Genomic DNA, 19,732 nt, shown 5'->3' with positions numbered 1-19,732 from the left:
CTGATTAATTTTCACAGCACATAAGGGAGTTGCTAGCCCTTTAAGCGTCAGCCAGCCTTGCTCGCGCACTCTCGTTCTCTGGGGACCTATTAATAGCAGCTGGAAAGATCACATCACTCTCTGGATATTTATACCCCTCATTCCACACCAGGAGAGATTTATGTCAGAGCCGCGGTCCCAGTGCCTGCCCAATTGCTCTGTCAAAGCACTTGCAGGGGGAGGGGTACGGAGTGGGAAGGGAGACACAGAGAGGGCAAGCGGGGAGGAGGAGAAGGTCCATATGGCACAGACTGCGGCATTAAGCACACATGCTGCCTGCAATCACAGGCTGGCCGGCCTCGGGGAGCCTTCACCCTGCTGGAAGAGGCTGCTGCCAGACTGCATTCCAGAGAGCCAGCCCTGCAGCAGCTCACACTGCCGATGGCCCCCAGCCCCTGCTGCTGCTCCACCAGCTCCACACCGTGCAATCTGTGCAACGACTGCAACGCTGTCCTCAGGGTCACAATCTGATGAGCACCCAGATGCCACTGCATCAGCCAGAGAGGAGCCACCACCGCTGTCGCTACCAACGAGACGCGAGTCTGCCTGCGGCACATCTGCATGAACACAGTATTTCATTCAAAACAGATCCCTAAGTGCTTCACCAAACATGCTCAGCAGCACTGCAGCACAACCCAAGCTGTGGCACAGCACAGCACAGATGTGAGTGCGCTGGGGAAGGAGGGAGAAAGCCAGGTCCCTGCCAACACCATGCCTGCAGACTCCAGACTGATGGTCAAGATGCACCCACTAACCCTCTAGTTCTCGGGTCAAACTCATCCATCAACGAGTCCGAAGCAGGAAGGGCCCTCCCCCAGTAGTAATGACAGCTCTTTCAGCAGCCAAAGAACCACAGTACAGCTCAGGTTGGAGGGGACCGTGATCCTTATGAGCCATGGGCAGGGCTGCCCCCCACCAGCTCAGGCTGCCCAGGGCCCCATCCCACCTGGCCTTGAGTGCCTGCAGGGATGGGGCACCCACAGCTCTCTGGGCAGCAGTGCCAGCGCCTCACCGCCCTCTGAGGGAAGGATTGCTTCCTCACATCTAACTGACATCTCCCACTTTTACTTTAAAGCCATTCCTCCTTGTCTTACCATAAAAAAGCAGATTCTTTCCTACAGACACGTCTCCCACACTACATCCCCCATCATACAACCTCTCATTGCAGCTAATCATGAAGTACACCATTAAAGATGCTTCACTCACAGACTAACACGGACAGCCACCTCAGGACGCATCCCTCCCTGCAGCCTGGATAACGCTCAACCAAACATTCTGTTCAGGAAGACAGACATCCCTCAAAATACCACAAGGGAGGACAGCCATCAGCCCAACAGGAGCCAGCAGCCATCCCAACAAAACCTTCCGGGGCAGAGCAGCCTCACTCACTGCGTGGTCCCCTACAGAACTTTGTGTTCTAGGGGCATCTATTTAGTGTTCCTCCTCCTTACATTTTGGGTGCCCCAGGGAGGTCACCCCATACCTTGCCTCAGCCGATGATACACAGAAAGCCGCTCAGAGCTGACTGTGACCCAGGGAAATTCTCCTGTTCCAGTCTTAACCGAGCCTAACCACAGTACACTCACAAATCCTAAAAGCCAGGAGAGGCTGCCTGCATTTTCTACTGTGCTCTCAGGAGTAGCAACAGTTGGATCTTGTTGAAGAGGCATGGCGGGGCTCCACCCCGGCCTCCCATCTGTCTGGCTGCAGCACGCTGATAGACATCTTGATTGCTGCGAGCTCCTTGCACACACCCCTTCCAACCAGATTCCAGCAGGCATGCCACGCATCTGGGCCACAGAAGAGAATTAATTAGAAAGAAGATACACTGACACGGGCAGATAAATGATCCAAAACGTCTTTTCAGAACACGAGAAAAAGGAGATTGCATAGAAATCTGGCTCCCTCTGCAATTTAGCAACACATATGCTCCAGCCCAGCAGTTTTAAAGACAATAGAAAATCTAATTCTCGGTGGCTAGAGCATGGAGCCAAGACTCCTGGGTCCTACCCCTGGCTGCCACCAATTCCATGAGCGATCTTGAGCAAGATGGGTTTTGTCTGGTTGCCTTGATTTCCCCATCAGGATACAGGGAGCAGACCCACCTGACAAGGGGAAGGAGCACACAAAGCTCAATCGATAGCTCTGCTGAAAGAAATGCTGTATCTAAATGCAGAGGGAGAATATGTGTGTCTTGTACATCTGAAAAGCTTTAAATCAAAGACTTGGGCAGAAAATAAACCTCACATGAAAACAACGAAAACTGCTTTCAGTAATGCTCCACTACGCTCTGAACAACAGCAGAAGGGGAGGAGGAAACCGAGCGAGGACAGAGCAGGCTGACAAACTCCTGGTCCCGGAATTGATAGCTGATAGTTCAGGAAACCTGAAACCCCAACGCCTTCCCACAGGACTTTCTGGTGAATCATGCTCCCACTCTCTCCGAAGAACAGCAACACAGATTCCCAACACCACCGCAAGTATGCAGAGTCTGCACTGCGCGGCAGCAGGGCAGGAGAGCTGAGCAGGGCCCTGCCAGCCTCGCAACAAAACCTGGAGAACTCCGACCTGCACAGCCGGTATCGGCCTCCTGAGCTGTGCCGACATGCCCCACCAACAGGCAGCAGACAAGACGGGATGTGTCGTGACGAAGGGATGCAACAAGCAGGGAGCTACCGGGTCCCCTCCGCCAGCCAGTGCAGGAAGTAACACGGGCAGGTTGCTGCTGCAGACAGCACTGAGCACATCACCTATGCTGGCAGCACAGCTGCTCAGACACTGAGCATCAATCCTGAGATGACCCTGATCCAAAATGTCCCATGGACACCACCACGAACTCAAGTGGAATGATGTGGCTTTCGAAATCATGCTATCATAGAACAGCTTAGGTTGGAGGGGACCTTAAAGACCCAGTGCGGATGCAATGAGGTCTCCCCTCAACTTTCTCCTCTCCAAGCTGAACAAGCCCAACTCCCTCAGCTTTTCTTCACAGCAGAGGTGCTCCAGCCCTCTGAGCATCCTCATGCCCTCATGCCCTCATCCTCATGCCACATCCCTCCTGTCCTGGGGGTCCCAGGGCTGCGCACAGCAGTGCAGGGACGCTCATCTCCGACCTCCACCTGGACACAGAGCCATGATGAGATCCTTGGAAATGAGAGAACCTGGGCAAGCTCAGGAGTTTCCTGAATTAAGTGATCATGGGTCAGCAAGCAACACCCCAAAGAGCTGCTGCCATCTCCTACAAGTCTCTCTTACCCCCAGTCGGGGTGAGAGCACGGCACACTGCCCAGCCTGAGAGCAGCAGTTGTCCCAGGGTTAGCAGCAGAAAGGGATAGCATGCTTTCAAAGAAATAAAACACTACTTCATTGAAGTCAAAGTAATTCACTGAGGCAGGGGCTACGACAGGCTTTCCAGAAGCAAACCCCAAAGAACAGTACAAGAACTGCATAACTGTCATCCAGCCACGAGTCCGCGCTGAGCATTAGCAGCCAGAGGAGCCCTGAAAGCAGCCCAAGCACATCGAGTACGGCTCAGCGCCAGCATGCCATACAGCAACTGTGCAGCCACAGGAGCGTCTCATCGTTACCAAGCATCAGGAAATTATCTTGCTCTTATAGTGTCAGATGGATAGCCTGGAGAAGCCCATTCAGTTTTTGTATGCCTTTATCAGTGGCAGAAGAGGTGACAACCTCAACACCTCTATAGGAGGGTTGTAAAGGACCTGAGAGAAAACCTAACGCTCTCTCAAATCCTAGCAGTTCTCAGAGTCATTTCGTAGATCCCACTGTTCTCCTGTAGTTTGGAGCTATGTATGGCAACTGTTGAATCACATCCTGAACCACTGATTGATCACCTGAGGTGAGCACTGAGTCAGCTGCAGGAGCACAGGTGAAGGCAATGCACTGTGTGACCAGAAGGGGTGGAGTCTGACTCCACCTCTCCTAGACCCCATTGAAGGGCTGACCACCATTAGGGAAGGATGTCTTTCTGGAGATTGCTCCTTTGGAGTTTCCTACTGTGAGTCCAGGATACAGGTTGAGTATTTTCCTTTTATTTCAGTTGTCTTGTTTCCATCACAATACTCTAACTATATGATCCTTAAAATGTCTTGGCTGTAATACCACTTGGTATTATTCATTCTGTTGACCTCACACACATCTTACAGAGCTACCTGCCTTCAGAATAACACATTTCAGTAGGACTGCCTGGCCACACATCTCAAAGGAGGATAAAATAGAAGGATAAATAAAAAGGAGGATATCAGCTTCACCTTCCCTCCCACCCATGGAGAGACATTCTCATGTGAACAGTGCTCAGAAATCCACTTGGTGAGCTGTGCCTCACGCTGCCCTCTAATACACTGATGCTCATGAGCACCAGGCATGGAGGTAAGATTTTGGAAACCCAACTTTCTCATAAGGGAGTCAAGTCTTGCCTAGAGTCATGCAAGTCAGGTAAGGCCTGATGAGTGTGCCATAAAACCACTGAATCATAAAGCACTCAATTGGAAAGGACCTCGAAAGATCATTTAGTCCAAACTTCCATGGAAAATTGTGCCTAGGTGCAATTATCCAGTGCCCTGTCCAGCCAACTATCCCCAAATCACCATGCAATTCCTCATCTTCCAAGTCCATTTTCTGTTCCTAACCTGTAAGGAAAAGTCTCCTAAATTTCTTCCTCCCTTTCACAGACAGCCTTGGTTTTCACCATTTTCTCTAGGACAATTCATGTTTCTAGAGCCAACACCCATGCCATTCTGAGCTCTTAAAAATGCAGATTCATATACCTCCACCCATACTTCACTTCTGCTGCCAAAAGCAGCGCTAAGATACAGGGAGTACTTGGAACCCTGCCCTGCAGGACTATCCTGAAGTAGTACGTAATCTGCAAAGTAGCCCTGAGACACTGGTGGGTAAGCTAGTCTGTAATCCAAAAAGGGCGTCACAGAATGGCTTTGAATGGAGGGGACATGGGCACAGCAGTGCAGGTGGGGCCTTCCAGGGGCACAGCAGAGGGGGACAACCCCTCCCCCTCCTCTCCCTGCTGCCCCCCCTCTGTTGCTGCAGCCCAGGGCACTGTCGCCTTCCGGGCTGCAAGCGCACACTGCTGCCTCATGTCCCGCTTCTGTCCATCAGGACCCCCAAGTCCTTCTCCGCAGGGCTGCTCTCAAGGAGCTCTTCTCCAGTCGGTGCTCATGTCTGGGACTGCCCAACCCAGTGCAGCACCTTGCACCTGGCCTTGCTCAACCTCACCAGGTTCTCGTGTGCCCGCTTTTTCAGCCTGTCCAGGTCCCTCTGGATGGTGTCCCCTCCTTCGGTTGTGTCCACTGCACCACCAGCTCGGTGTCATCAGCAAACTGCTGAGGGTGCACTCCATCCCACTGTCTGTGTCAGTGATAGAGTTGCTGAAAAGCATCGGTCCCAAGATGGACCCCTGGGGACACCACTCATCACTGGCCTCCACCTGGACACGGAGCCATTGACAACACAACTCTGGCTGCAACCATCCAACCAATTCCTTACCCACCAAATAGTTCAGCCTTCAAACCCAATCTGGAGATAAGGATGTGGTACAGGACCATGTCAAAGGCACAGCTCCAGCTGGATGACATCTGTTGACTTTTGTTTGTTCGACTGATGCCACCGGCCCATCACAGAAGTCCACTGGATGGGTCAGGCACACTCTGCCCTTGGTGAAGCTGTGCTGGCTTTCTCAGACCACCGCCTCATCTCACGTGTGCTTTAACATCTCTTCCAGGAGGATCTGCTCCATGATCTCCCCAAACACAGAGGTGAGACTCACCAACCTGTAGATCCCCAGGTCTTCCTTTCTCCCTTTCTTAAAAATCATGCTAGGTCCCTTCCTGCACACTGCCAAAGTAAGGGTTTCTGCTGTGCTACATGTGCAGGACAAGAGGGCAGTTAAGTCCTGGTATCCCTCCACGTTCAACTCAGTAGAACCCAGCACAGTTCCCAGCCACCAGGGAACAGAGCAAGTGCCCCAACCCACCGCTGCCCCACAGACTGTGGGGTGGAGCCGCTAGGTGTCACCCTCACTCAGGGCATCCTCAGCCCAACGCTGCCCAACTGGTCCCACGTCCAGACCGAGCCCTCCCTCTGCATCCCAGCCCTCAAACCGGGATGCAGACAGCAGTCCTGAAGGCCACAGCCACGCAGAAAGCTGCAGCCTGGCAGAAGCTCTGCAAATCTTTGTTCTGCCTCCCCAGAGAAGCACAGCACGGAGGTGCCTATTGCACTCTGCAAACGATGGCTGGTGATCATACTGCACCTTGCAGAAAAGCTCTCACGAAACAACAGCTCGTGAGCAGGTGATCACCCTTTGAGGTCTAAGATGCAAATCCCAGCCTGAACAAGGGGACCTCCATCACCCCTCAGTGCCTTGCACCCTGCTGCACTGCACAGCGGGACCTGTGCTGCAACGGTGTGCAAAAGCAGGTTTACCTTCAAGGATGCTCCGTAAACATGAAACAACATTTTAAGCCACAGGCAGGAAGGTTTGGAAAGACAACCCTACTTGGAGCTAATCTGAGTTACTTGTATTTTCTGGTGTCCTAGAGCTCATGGCCTGCTCTGGAAACAGCTCCATTTTTGGGCAGAACTGTGCTCCCTTCCTGTGACCTGTCCTGCACTAAACACAATGAACAAAGGGCACATCAGGACTTCGTGAGGTGAAGCACGTGCTGGCTAGCAAACTGCCCAAATCACTGCATCTGCGCGCACACCTCCAAGCAAGCACAAGTGTACCTTTTCACCTGGGACAGAAAGGCAGGGAAGGGAAGGGAGAGCAAGGCTGGCTGCTCCAGTACCTTGCACAGAAATCGTTATCCATCTGCACTGCCTTCTGGGACACTGGGCTGCAGAAGGGATGCAAGAAGTCAGCAAGCACTCCTCTGCGATTATAAATAACAGCCCCAGCACACAGCAGAGCTTTGGCTCTATATTTAAACCTTGGCTGAGGTCACTTCCTTTTCCCAGCAGCTCCCTCAACCCCCACTCCTGCTCGTTCTTATTTGCATGCCATCATGACTCAGGCACATTGGGGTTTAAGGTCAAAGGGGAAGCAGCCGTGCATCTGCCCTGCAGGAAATTCCACCCTGGGAAACCCTTTGCCTTCCCCAGCATTGATGGGGTGTGCAGCGAGGATCCGCTGCTGAGCACAGTGCTGCTGGGGGCATGGCACAGGGGTTTCCCCTCCAAGCACCCTGCAAGGGCAGCTGCTCCACCTCCTCACCACGTCTCTGAAGCCTCCTCCACATCTTAAGTTGAAATTTCCCAGCTTCTCCCACGTTGGGGTTGCAGAAAGGCATAGCCTGTCCCACAGAAGCAGCCCAAGGTCCCAGGGGTTGCTCTGCCCTTGTACAAACCCTCCCACAGCTCGCCGAGCTCTTGCAGAGACATAATTATCTAACCCTGACCCATGCTGCCAACTTAGAGCAGAAACAGGCAGAAAGTGCCAGAAATCAGCCCATCTCACTAATTGCAGCCCTCTGGAAGGGCTGCAGGATGAATGTTTAACAGCAGCCAAACACAGACACTGCAAGGAGGGGCCAAGCAGCAACCTTTCCTCGTGGCTGCCCCCAGCCAGCCCCTCTTCTCCAACTGGAGAGAGATGCCTCATTGATTTATGGTGCACAGAGTTGGCAAGGGCTCCCAAAACTCCTCCAGCCCTCACGTCTGAGGCTCACAGGAGGCCCAAGTTTTGAGGTTTGTAGTGCTCTTTGTGGCCAGAGCGCTGTTCTCTGCAGACAGATAAAGCTCCAGAGCAGTTTCAATTGCACTTGGTACTGTAACTGAGGACATGAAGCACTCCCACCTCAGCCTGTACACTCCGCTCCAGTTATACTGTTAATTACATAACCCAGAATGCACCAACAAGAGTGATGGTGCTGACACAGACATGGGTACAATTAGGGGGAAAGAGTGCAGAGGCTATCTAGTGGGAGAACTGGGAACATCTCTCTTGGAACTGGGATGGCTGTTTACATTCTCATTTAAGCAAATGGGATGCAGGGTTTCCAGTAACACTAACTGGGAAGCCGATTCACAAGCCTGTCAGCTAGCACAAGACAGGCCGTGGTCGACACATCTGAAGGCTGACAGCCACAAAGATTCCCGTGCACAGCTTTGGCATTCCAACCAAATGTTTCTTCCTCACCCTCATCCCACAGATTCAGGAGAGGAAATGTGGGACAAAGCGGGGGTGCTTGAGGCAGCCCTAAAATCCCTCAGTCAGCTTACAGGGAAGCGACCGGCATCGCGGACAGCAGTGATGGAGGTGCCGGTCCTGTACAGCCCATGCTGCAGACCAGCTCCTTCTGCAGCTGCCACCAGCAGGCAGGCAGCACAGACCCAGCCAGCAAAAAGCAGAATAGAGGTGTCCAGTCATTTTCCAGCCGCAGGGTACTCACACTCTCTGGACCACAGACAGTGCTCCTGCGGCTCTGTCTGTGACCCCTGGACCTGAGCCTGGTGGGGGGCAGCCCTGCCTGCAGCCGGGGGTTGGGACTGGGTTATCTTTAAGGTCCCCTCCAACCTAAGCCCTTCTATGGTTGTATGATCACACTGGTAAGGCATGAGTGCTCCTTCCAAGGCTGCGCATTTACAACAGGAATCAGAAGCAGGATCGGGAGCAGCTCTCTGGTTGTGATCACGTTACAGGACAGGAAGGAAGAAGGCACTTTGATCAGACTGGAATCGCTTTACACAGCTTCCACGCCGATATCTCAGCCACTGGAATTAGCATCCCAACACCCCAAACATCCCATTCCTAAAGACACTTCCTGCTCCAGCGCGTGTGTTAGGGCCGGAGCAGCACAGCTGCTGGCAGCTGAGCCAGGATGGATGCAGGATGCTTCCAAACCAAGGTCACACTGCCTAGAGGCATGGAAGAGTACCTAAAGGGGCTGTGAGAAGGAAGGGGACAGACTTTATTGGGGTCTGTGTGATAGGACAAGGGGAAATGGCCTCAGTCTGAAAGAGGGGAGATTCAGACTGGCTATAAGGAAGAAGGTTTGACACTGAGGGCGGTGAGGCACTGGCACAGGTTGCCCAGAGAGGCGGTGCTGCCCCGTCCCTGCACACAGCCAAGGTCAGGCTGGACGGGGCTCTGAGCACTGATGGAGCTGTGGGTGTCCCTGAGCACTGCAGGGAGCGGCACCACGCGGCCTTTGGGGGTCCCTTCTGACTCAAAGCATCCTATGATTCTATGAAACAGAGGCTCAGCATGGCTCTGGCTCTCCATTTACACCTTTTTGAGATCAGAGCCTCGGATCCCCCAGCCACTGCCCCATGCATGGGTGCCAGAAGCCTTCCAACCCACCTGCTGTCCCTACTTCTCTACATGTGCCCAGCAGACTGACGCTGGCAGACAGAGGGTTAAAACTGCCCAGGGAGCTGCAGGAAGCCTCCTCCTTGCCTGCTCAGAACAATGGGGCTGTTGTGGAGGCCGGGCAAGTGTGGGCAGCTCCCTGGGACTGGCAGTTACCAGCCCGTTTGGTGCACCACACGCTCTCCTCCTCCACACGCAGGTAGAAGGGGAGAAGTGGCTGCTGGTCTTTCAGCCAGCCCAGCCACACAAGTGCCACACAACCTGGCTCCTGCCTGGATGCAAAACGCAGTCACACGTTGGATCTGCAGCTAAGAGAGCTGGAATGGACAGAATGAGGTTGGAAGGGAAGACACCCATCGCAATAAACACTGACAACAACTAGAGTGCATGTCATAGGAACACAGAATGGCTTAGGTTGGAGGGAACCTTAAAGGTAATCTAGTTTCAACCACCCTGCCATGGAGCTGAAGGGCTGCATTTCTGAGGGCAGGGAACAGTTTAAATGTATTCTTCCTCTGCTCTTTCCAGCTCAGGAACTGTAAAACATGCCCGAGATGGCAGGAAGATGACAGGAGAACAAGAACTTTTGGTCATCGAGACTTCTGGGAAACCTGAGAACTGATCAACTCAACTCATACATGAGCAGTGAGCGCAGAATCACATTCAGGGAGGGGCTGAATGGATGAAGGGCAACAGCAATGGTGTGGAATTGGGATGAATAAGCCCCAGGACCTGGAGGTGATGCTGCAGACTTCAGCTCCCAGCACCTGCATTACTCTAAGTCTCAGTGGGGAAGGTACAGCTCAGCAGACTCAAAATGCACACAGGACTGAACACAGCATGCACACGCTGCTGTGCGCGATCCCTGCAGGACTGACTGCCAACCCACCACTGTAGCTTTGCATTTCCCACCTGAGGGCATCATTTTCTTCCCAGCCTCCAGATCACCCTCCCCTTACTGCTGTTGTTCATCTCAGCCAAGCCCACTTGGAGCTGCAGCACGCAAGTTAAATGCAAGACTACTTCAGGCCCCAAACGGGAGGCAGGCTGCTCCAAAGGAAGGGCTACAAGCAGATCTGTCAGCACAAGCACACTACGCTCTCTACTTTGCAGCCAGCACTGCCTGGCACAGCAAGACAGCCCAAGACGAGGACAGGTGAGTCTCACAGGGCAGGGTCTAATCTCGGCATCTGTACAGGACAGCAGGCATGAAAGAAAACAAGCTCTCTCTTTCCAATCAGGAAAAGGAAGAATCTGTGCGATCTCAGCAAAAAGAAGGAAGAAAATCACAGAACCACAGAATGGTCGGGTTGGAAGGGACCTGAAGGACCACCCAGCTGCAAGAGCTGCTGAGGGCCAGCAGCTGCAGGGATGCTGCGTGCTGCACCCACGGCCTCGAGCACTGCCAGCAATGGGGCAGGATCTGATGGCCCAGGGAAAGCGGTGACCCCAGGCTTGAGAAAGTGCACCCGCAGGATTTCCAGACTGCCCTGACAAGCAGCTCCCAGACAGCACAGTGCACGCTCCGAGGTCACGGCTCAGCTCCGCCACGATCCCCTCAGCTGCTGTTCCTTTCAGCATGGCTCTGCAGACCACACAAGGGTTAAATCTGCCTATAAATATCTGTTCTCAGCAGGGCTGCTGCTCTGAACCCTCCAGCCATCTGTTCTAGCTCTCCCCCCATCTAAGACTCGAACATCTGAACCACGCTCAGAATTCTTAGGAGCGCTCCCAAAAATAGCCCAGCGCTGTGGCTGCGCCGTCGCCCGTGTCCGCGAGCACAGGAGCGCGCACGAGGCCGTCCGTGTCAGCACAACCCTGAAGCCGTGCAGACAGGAACACGCGGCCACGCCGGCACCGAGCTGCCTGCACCCACGGCGGCGGGGCTGTCCGGCCTAACCGCGGCCCCGCGGGAGCATGCTGACGCCGGCACCCACCCGCAGCCCGCCCAGCAGCGCAGGGACCACGCGGGTTCGCTTTTTCAATGCTTGGCTCGGCGATTCAGCCAAGCCCACCTCCGGGCACCCGAGCCTCGCTGCAAAAGCAAGCAAAGCCTGATCTCTGCGCGAGGCCGCCCCGCTCCCATCCAGCCGGGGCTTGCAGGATTTCCCCAAGCGCTGCATGAAGATGTGGGGCAAGGTTCCTGCTGCAAATGCAGCAGTAAGGTGGGCTGAATTTCAACTATTTCAACTGCCAAGCTCCTGCAAACCTCAGGGATCCCACTGCCACTGCCTGATGCATGACAGTATATTCCATACGTGCCTGTGCACTCTGTACAAATCAGCCTCTGTCCACATGGGTGGGATAGAAGTCTTTTTCACTCCTGACAGCTCTGACAGCTGACCTGGCTCAGGTACCCCCCAAACCCTGGTGACAATATCCATGGAGAGATCTTTAAATTGCAGTTCTTCATGCATGCTCTTTGTGTACCTCCTCATCCCTACCAAGGCCAGGTGGGATGGGGCCCTGGGCAGCCTGAGCTCGGGGGGACAGCCCTGCCCATGGCTGCAGGTGGCACTGGGTGGGCTTTGAGGTCCCCTCCAACCTCAGCTGTTCTTTGAGTGTATGATTTCAGGCTTTTGCATGGGGATATGTTAGGAAACAGCCTCAGCAGGCAGAGCCAACTCAGCTATACCGTATTTCTGACAGGTGAGGGAGAATTGATCTGGGTATTGATTTGATGCAGGAGTTGGTGCTTGTTTAAAAGTTTGCCCACAGGTCAGACCTTGTTACAAGCAGCTTTCCTGGTGATTAGGTTAGAAAGAAACTGTGCCAACAGTGCTAACCAGGACAACGTGGAACTGACAAGTCCTGTTTCCTACACTCCAGTAAAAACAAAAGCAAACAGGTGAGCAGCTGGGGCCAAAATGGGGTTTTAGAAACCATCCCCAGGTTTCCTGCCAGCATCAGTTATGATCAAACTGCAAAAGCACTTTCAGCGTAGGACTGAGGAGTTCTGGGTTTGCATGGAGGTTAAATATGTATGCACTAACATCAACAGCTTCCAAAATCGCAGCAGGAGTATCTTTTCCAGCAGCTCAGGTGCACGGTGGGCTGTGCATTTGGTGAGAAATAAGGCTGGCTACATTGTGCTCCGTGATTCCACCACAGAAGCACTCACACATTCTGCCCACACCTCCTGACGCCTACATGCACAAGCTCTTAAGAGACTGCGAAAAGAAGTGAGGAAGAGTTCCCCTCGTCTCAATGGAGCACAGTATATTGCTGCCCAGTCTCTTTCGAGAGGATTCATTTTGCCTTTTATATCTCTTAGCCCTTTTCAGTGAATCAGCTGCACTCCATCCTTGCCTTCGCTGCCTTGGAAGCATGGCTCGCAGCTGAGCGCTGCTAGATGACCCAGGAAGCAGCAAACCAGTTCAGAGCAGTGCAGGTATCCTCAGATAACCGCATGCCTCGCAGCAGCCAAGCAGCTGCTCACTCTCCTGCAGCATTCTTGCTGAAGCACGCAGGAGCCAGAGCAGAGCCGAAGCATTTACTGGGATTTATGCATTTGGAAAGAATAAAAATCAACGTACGAACTCCCCGCTTCAGCCACGTACCCAGCACAGCAGTGCAACGTCCCCTGCTGCAGGGACCAGTGTTAACCCTCAGCACCAAGTGTGTCCAGCATACAGATGGAACCTGCACCCTGCTCAGCTCCGCCTTGGGCACACAAGATGCTCCCATCCCCAACGCCAAGACGCAAGCCCGAAACTCAGCCCCACGTGGAGGGCAGAAAATAAGAACCAGCTTCCACTCGGCCGAGCCCCGAGACAGAACAAGTGAGGTTTGTTGTCAATACATGAAACTGTCACTAAGTGCAGGAAAAAAATACGGGGTGGGGGGTGGGGGTGGTGTGAGGGAGGGGACAAAACCGCATCTCTGCTCCTGGTGGGCAGCCAGCTGACTGACTCAGCCAGCTTGGTCGCCTGCCATGGAGATGTAAAAACAAAACTGAGCTCTTCGAGAGGGGAGAGAAGGGGATTCAGACGAACGTGCTCTTCTGGTGCATGATCCCAGAGCAGCCCAGTGTGTATTTAGGAAAATGGCTCCTCTGTCAGGCTGGCCAGCAGCTCAGCACAGAGCAAAGCATCGTTCAGGACTTCTGCTGCCCGTGCCTGCAGGCAGGTGCTGGCTGCTACCAGCACTGTGCCCAGCTTAGGGCAGCTGCTCACTGCCCTCCCCGCTGTCTGCAGGCACTTCCCCACCTCCGCGTGCTCCCTGCTGGAGGAATGTGCACAGGGCTGGGAGGAGTGGGGAAGAAGTTGTTTTGAAATACTAACTGCGAGGTTATTTATCTGGATCCCACAGTGCCACTCGGCGTTCCCAAAGCGCTGTGCAAACACTTGCACATGCTCCCCACGCCCTTAGCACCTCAGCGTGCTGACACGCTCAGCACACGGCTCCGAGTCCCAGCATAACCGGATCGCCACGAAACCCCGTGTGAACAAGCAGCACTTGGCACTCCACATCACAGCAGGCATTACAAGCACGATCTGGCGAAGCCTCGTGAGCCTCCCACGCAGTGATCTCCCCTAGAAACTGGCCGGCCTCCCTGGAGACTAATCCCTGGTGTGAGTTACCTAAGGAGTGATGGCACACAGAGTGCAAACCCGGGCTCTTATCAAGGTATCAATATTGAGGCTCAGAAGCCATGAGGAGAACCTTTGCACTTTGGCTCCTGACACTGAGACAACGTCACTTCTTCACACCAGAACGTGGTCACCCGTGAGTCGCTCCGGACAAGGATGGGTCAATGCTGACCCCAGAGCCCACGGGCTCTCGGAGCAGAGCTGCAGATATTCATAGGGCAGCAGGTGCAAGGCTGCTCTGGAGGGGCTGCAGGAGGCACAGGATCAGCAGGAATGGGGCAGGCAGACAGGGGACGGCTGCCAAGGATGGGACCCACTGCCACCAGCACTGCCCTGCACTGTGCCCAGTGCTGACCACCCGGCTGCACCTTCAGTGGCATTCCTGGTTTGAAAGACGAGAGAAAGAAGGGGACTGGGGGTAGGGGAGGGGAGCGATGGTAGTGGTTCGCCGTGGAGCTAAAAGGGGAGATTTAGTAACTGTCGGAAAAAATGGCTGCTTTATTGCAGGCAGCTTGTAAACCCTGGAGCCTGAAGGTCTGGGAGTAATTTCTCCCTCCCACGTGCTGGGCTCAGTTTGTACTGGGGGTCAGGGGTCAGTGCTTTTCCAAAGCATTCTGGGAAACACGCCAACTGGAGCAAGCTGCGAAACACCGCTCCTGCAGCACGGAGCAGGCTGCCCGAGGAGCCGACCCAGCGAGCTGCAGCGCCTGCTTAACCCTTTGCAGTGCGACCATTCCACGCCCCCTGCCCTGCCAGGCTGTGATGCGGGTGGAGGAGGAGGAGAGGGGACACACTGGCACCCCCGGGTGGTCCTCCAGGAGCTGCACCTCCCAGCACGGCCCAGGTGCTGCATCCGAACCCTGCCGTGGGCACTGAGCAGAGGGAAAACAAGCAGAGCGAGAGCCCTGTGCCTGGGATGCAGCCTTAGCATGGGAGAAAACCGCCTGCTCCGTTTCAGAAGGGAGAGTAACTGCCCAGAAGCACGGCCTCTAAGCTTCCTCCAGCCCAGGTGCCTGCCCCCACCTCGCCAAAGCACTGCTGAGCAGCAGCAGGCACCACAAGCACGGTGCTGACCGGGTGCTGGGGCACCTCTAGAAGGCAGCTCTCCCACGGGCAGGGCAAAGCTGCTGGCACCTCTCTCTGTGCAAGGGAAGGATGCCCTCCCTCCCTCACTCCCCATCCCTGGCACTGGGGCACAGCGATGCTCTCCTCCTTTAGCCATGCCATGCTATGCCCTGCTGATGCTCTTCTCTCCCTCTTTGCACCCCGAGAGCCACACAGCTCTGCCTCCTGCCCGGCACAGCCGCAGCAAGCAGAGCCCCAGGAGCAGCGGGGGCACAGCCTGCCAGCAGCACGTCGTGTCAGAGCCACGCTGCTCACAACACCGCGCTTCCTGCGAGCTGGCAGGGGGTGTGGCTGTGCCTCTGCACTCCTCCACCACAAAGACTGTCACACTGAAGATGATCCATCTCCCTCCAAACAAAGACTTGTGCCTTCTTGTCTAAATCCCTTTGAATTGCGCTCGCAGCTTTCTGTGCGGGTACAAAATGGCAAAATTTCCCCACCGGCTGTTTATTGCTTCTTTCCAAGCTCCTGTTTGCACGTCCCACCTGCAATCCCTCCAGCTCCTGCTTCCTGACCTGCCTTTACACTCGGAGCTACCGAACCCTCTTTCATCTTCCCCCTCCACTCACTCCTCCCCAACCCACACACCTCAGCCCTCCTTCTGGGCTTTCCCCGCAATCACAGCCCAGCACTGCCTTCATGCTCCCAGCGACAGCTTCACCACCCTGAGGAACAGGAGCCTGCCATGCCCCCTTCCCTCAGTACCCCCATTCTTTACCCCCCAATGCCAGAAGCTCCTTACAGGGCACCCCCGGTGACATGGGAGCCAGGGGAGCAGCTGGCTGTGGGATGAGCATGTCCCTGCAGGCTATCTCCATCTTTTATTGTACCAAACACATCTCCTCCCAGTGGAACCCAGCAGGCTGAAGCCACCAAAACGCTGCTTTGCAGGGTCTACGAGTCACTCTCGGGAGGGAGGACCAAATCCTCCCACCACTCGGCCACACCAGAAAGAAACACATTTCCCTTCTCCCCGAAGGGCCCAGATGAGTACCTGGAACAGCAAACTTTGCCCTCTGCAGCTGCACAGGATGGAGCAAGGCAGACATCAGACCAAAGCATCCGTCCCCGGCAGCAGGGCTGCAGCTCCCAGCTGACCTGGCTGCAGCACCTCCAGCCAAATGGCTCCGAGCTCTCTGCCCACACTCGGTGCATGTCTCTGGCCCCAGCCGCAGGATGGAGAGCTGCCAAGCAGAGGGCTGCCTGCCTGAATCACGAGCCAGAGCAGGGTAAGCAGCGCATTTAAGCCTTTTCCCTCTGTCAGGCACCCCGTGTTTTTTTTCCAGCTACGGTCTTGTGAGACGGAAGGCTGCTTGGAGCTGAGCCAGCATCGGGGAAACCACCATTTCAAGGTCCTGCGAAGGAGCCTGTAAGAGCAGAAGGGAGCTTTGGCTGCGTGGGGGGGGGGGGGGAAATGATGCACAGAGCAGGCTGTTCGCTGGAAGCTGCTGCTGCTTGCCAGGAGGCGGTGGGGGGAGGAGGCAGCAGATGTCCGCAGACAGCATTTGCTGAGAGCCTGCAGCACTCCAGCCCAGGGAGGGGAGGAAGGCGGCGGCTGGTGCCACTGCTGCTGCATTGTAATTGAACAGGACAAACATGACAGAGTCTGCTGAGAAGGCTTACGCTGCCTTTCCCTCCAATAACGGCGAGTTTAAAGATGGGAAGCAGGAGTCCCAGGACAGGGACCTGGGGTCAGGATGCTGCTGCAAGGAAAGCTGCGTGGCCCTTCCCCAAGCAGCAGCAGCTGCACACCCCTCTGCAGCCAAGCACAGCCACCAGCACTGTGTCTGCCTGCAAGGACCACAGGGAAGGTCCTGCTGCAGCCCACGAGTTCCCTCTCCTCCTGGCACACACAGCACAGTCCAGGAAGGAGAGGCAATAAGCATCCAAGGGCGCAGAGCAGGAAGCAGAACACAGGGCTCAGCCCACCAGCCTCCCCCTTCGGACACCAGCTCACCCCGCACTCAGGTGCCCTGGCTCACAGCTGCTTCCCCTCAGCAGCAGCTGGCAGGGAGAGCTCAGGTTTGCAGGGCTCTGCGTTTCCCCTTCATTGTAAAAGGGGATGATGGAGAACACAACCACTGCTGCTGTGGCAGGCAGCCAGCAAGCCCAGACCCAGCAGCACTGCTGTGCAGGCGTGAGGTGTCAGCTGGGCTCTCGGACGGCCCACGTGGCTCCAGTTTCCTGTCTCTGGGCAGAGGAGGTTTGCTTCCTCCCCGCAATAAATGAGGTTGATCAGAGGAGCTCTGCCACCAGCCACACAGTAATGTGGGCTGTCTGCAGCTGGCTTCTCTCGTAGGATTTGTTCTGCATCCAGCATGCTCTGCACAAACGGTGGGTGATGGGAGCAGCACCTCAGAGACTGTGTCCCATGCCACCGGGATGCAGAGGGTACAGCAAGACCTAAGCACGCCATGCTCCTACCTGCCCAGAAAGGCCCTGGGACACCCAGAAACATCAGCCATCACCCACTTTGGAAGGAAAGGAACTGACTAAAGCCGGAGGGGCCTTTGGCTCATTAAGCAAAACCACCCTGGGGCTTGTAGTTCAGATCAAATCGAGCAGCTCCTGGTCCCCTCCTCCTGCATACTGAGACACAGTCTGGCACTTGGGTCCACTTGAGTCCTCTTAAAATAAAAATTAATTGATATGCAAATAAGGCAAGGCATTAGATTAGTCTACTGGCCAAGGGCAATGCACAGCTTCCCCGCTGATCCAAGCTACAATCCCAACATCGCCGCATCCTTCCTGTGCCTGGGGTCAGCCCTTGGCAGCAGCTCTCAAGAGCAAAGGGTCCCAGTAACATATGCCACGTGCACATGGGAGCCTGGGTGGCACAACATCCGAGGATGGCTGAAATTGTTTGGATTAAACAGCACTAATAAACTGAACGAAAAACATTTCCCACTGACACCCGAGCCTCTCTTCTTACTTCAAAACCACTACGTGAGGTGGGGAACAGTGGCTTAAAGTCCTGACTGTGAAAATGGGCAGGTGGATCACTCTTTTCACTAAAATAACACACGCACCTGCAAAATCAGAACACTTTGCTGAAGTTGTGGATTGAGGCAAAGTAACACCTTTATTACCAACAAACTGTTTAGATCCGATGTAAAAAACGCCTAGTGGAAGTGAGGTGAACAAGGCACGTCTGAAAGACATCACAGAGTCTGTCACCTTGTAGGGAGTACCACAACAGCTGATCCAGCATGATGTTTTGTTCTCACAGCAGTCTCACCCACTAAGTTGCTTAATGGATGTCTAGAACTGCCCTGGGTGCTTCAGAGCCAGGCTGACAGAAGGACTAAGGGAAGTGTCACTCCCATTTTTAAGACAGGGAGAAAGGGAGAACCAGCAACTACAGCCCGAGGAGCTTCACTTCTGTGCCTGGAGATCATGGAGCAGATCCTCCTGGAGGAGGTGATCAGGCACATGTAAGATGATGGGGTAAGAAGCTAGCACAGCTTCACCAAGGGCAGAGTGTGCCTGACCCATCCAGTGGACTTCTGTGATGGGCCGGTGGCATCAGTCGAACAAACAAAAGTCAACAGATGTCATCCAGCTGGAGCTGTGCCTTTGACATGGTCCTGTACCACATCCTTATCTCCAAAATTGGGTTTGAAGACTGAACTATTTCGTGGATAAGGAATTGGTTGGATGGTTGCAGCCAGAGTTGTGTTGTCAATGGCTCCGTGTCCAGGTGGAGGCCAGTGATGAGTGGTGTCCCCAGGGGTCCATCTTAGGACCGATGCTCTTCAGCATCTCTATCACTGACACAGACAGTGGGATGGAGTGCACCCTCAGCAGTTTGCTGATGACACCGAGCTGGTGGTGCAGTGGACACAACCGAAGGAGGGGACACCATCCAGAGGGACCTGGACAGGCTGAAAAAGCGGGCACACGAGAACCTGGTGAGGTTGAACAAGGCCAGGTGCAAGGTGCTGCACTGGGTTGGGCAGTCCCAGACATGAGCACCGACTGGAGAAGAGCTCCTTGAGAGCAGCCCTGCGGAGGAGGACTTGGGGGTCCTGATGGACAGAAGCGGGACATGAGGCAGCAGTGTGCGCTTGCAGCCCGGAAGGCGACAGTGCCCTGGGCTGCAGCAACAGAGGGGGGGCAGCAGGGAGAGGAGGGGGAGGGGTTGTCCCCCTCTGCTGTGCCCCTGGAAGGCCCCACCTGCACTGCTGTGCCCAGGCCTGGGGCCCCCAGGACAGGAGGGATGCAGAGCTGCTGCAGGGGGTCCAGAGGAGGGCACGAGGATGCTCAGAGGGCTGGAGCACCTCTGCTGTGAAGACAGGCTGAGGGTGCTGGGCTCTATGATGACTCTAAGCTTAGATACACAGCTGAAGTCCTTTGCCTGTGTACTGAGTGCTGGAGGTGAAAATTTCTCCAAGTTGCAGCTCAGAGGTACTCATTGGTCCCTAAGCACTCCCAGCAGCCTCCAGCACCTCAAAGGGCAGCAATGCCTGAAAAGCAAAAGCAGATGCACTTTGAGAGGAGACCCAGTACCTCACTCTGCAAGAAAATCAACAGGAGAGGTACGTTCATACCTCTGAGCAGCAAAGCGAAGGAGCTTGGCCGCTATTGTCACATATAATCTCCACTTCTGCCCATGAGCCCTGAGAAA

The sequence above is a fragment of the Cyrtonyx montezumae genome, unplaced genomic scaffold, assembly GCF_038088225.1.
Source record: "Cyrtonyx montezumae isolate F1298 unplaced genomic scaffold, pur_monq_1.0 scaffold_22, whole genome shotgun sequence".
NCBI lineage: Eukaryota > Metazoa > Chordata > Aves > Galliformes > Odontophoridae > Cyrtonyx > Cyrtonyx montezumae.
The sequence above is the reverse complement of the archived record's forward strand: the minus strand, read 5'-3'. Positions refer to the sequence as shown.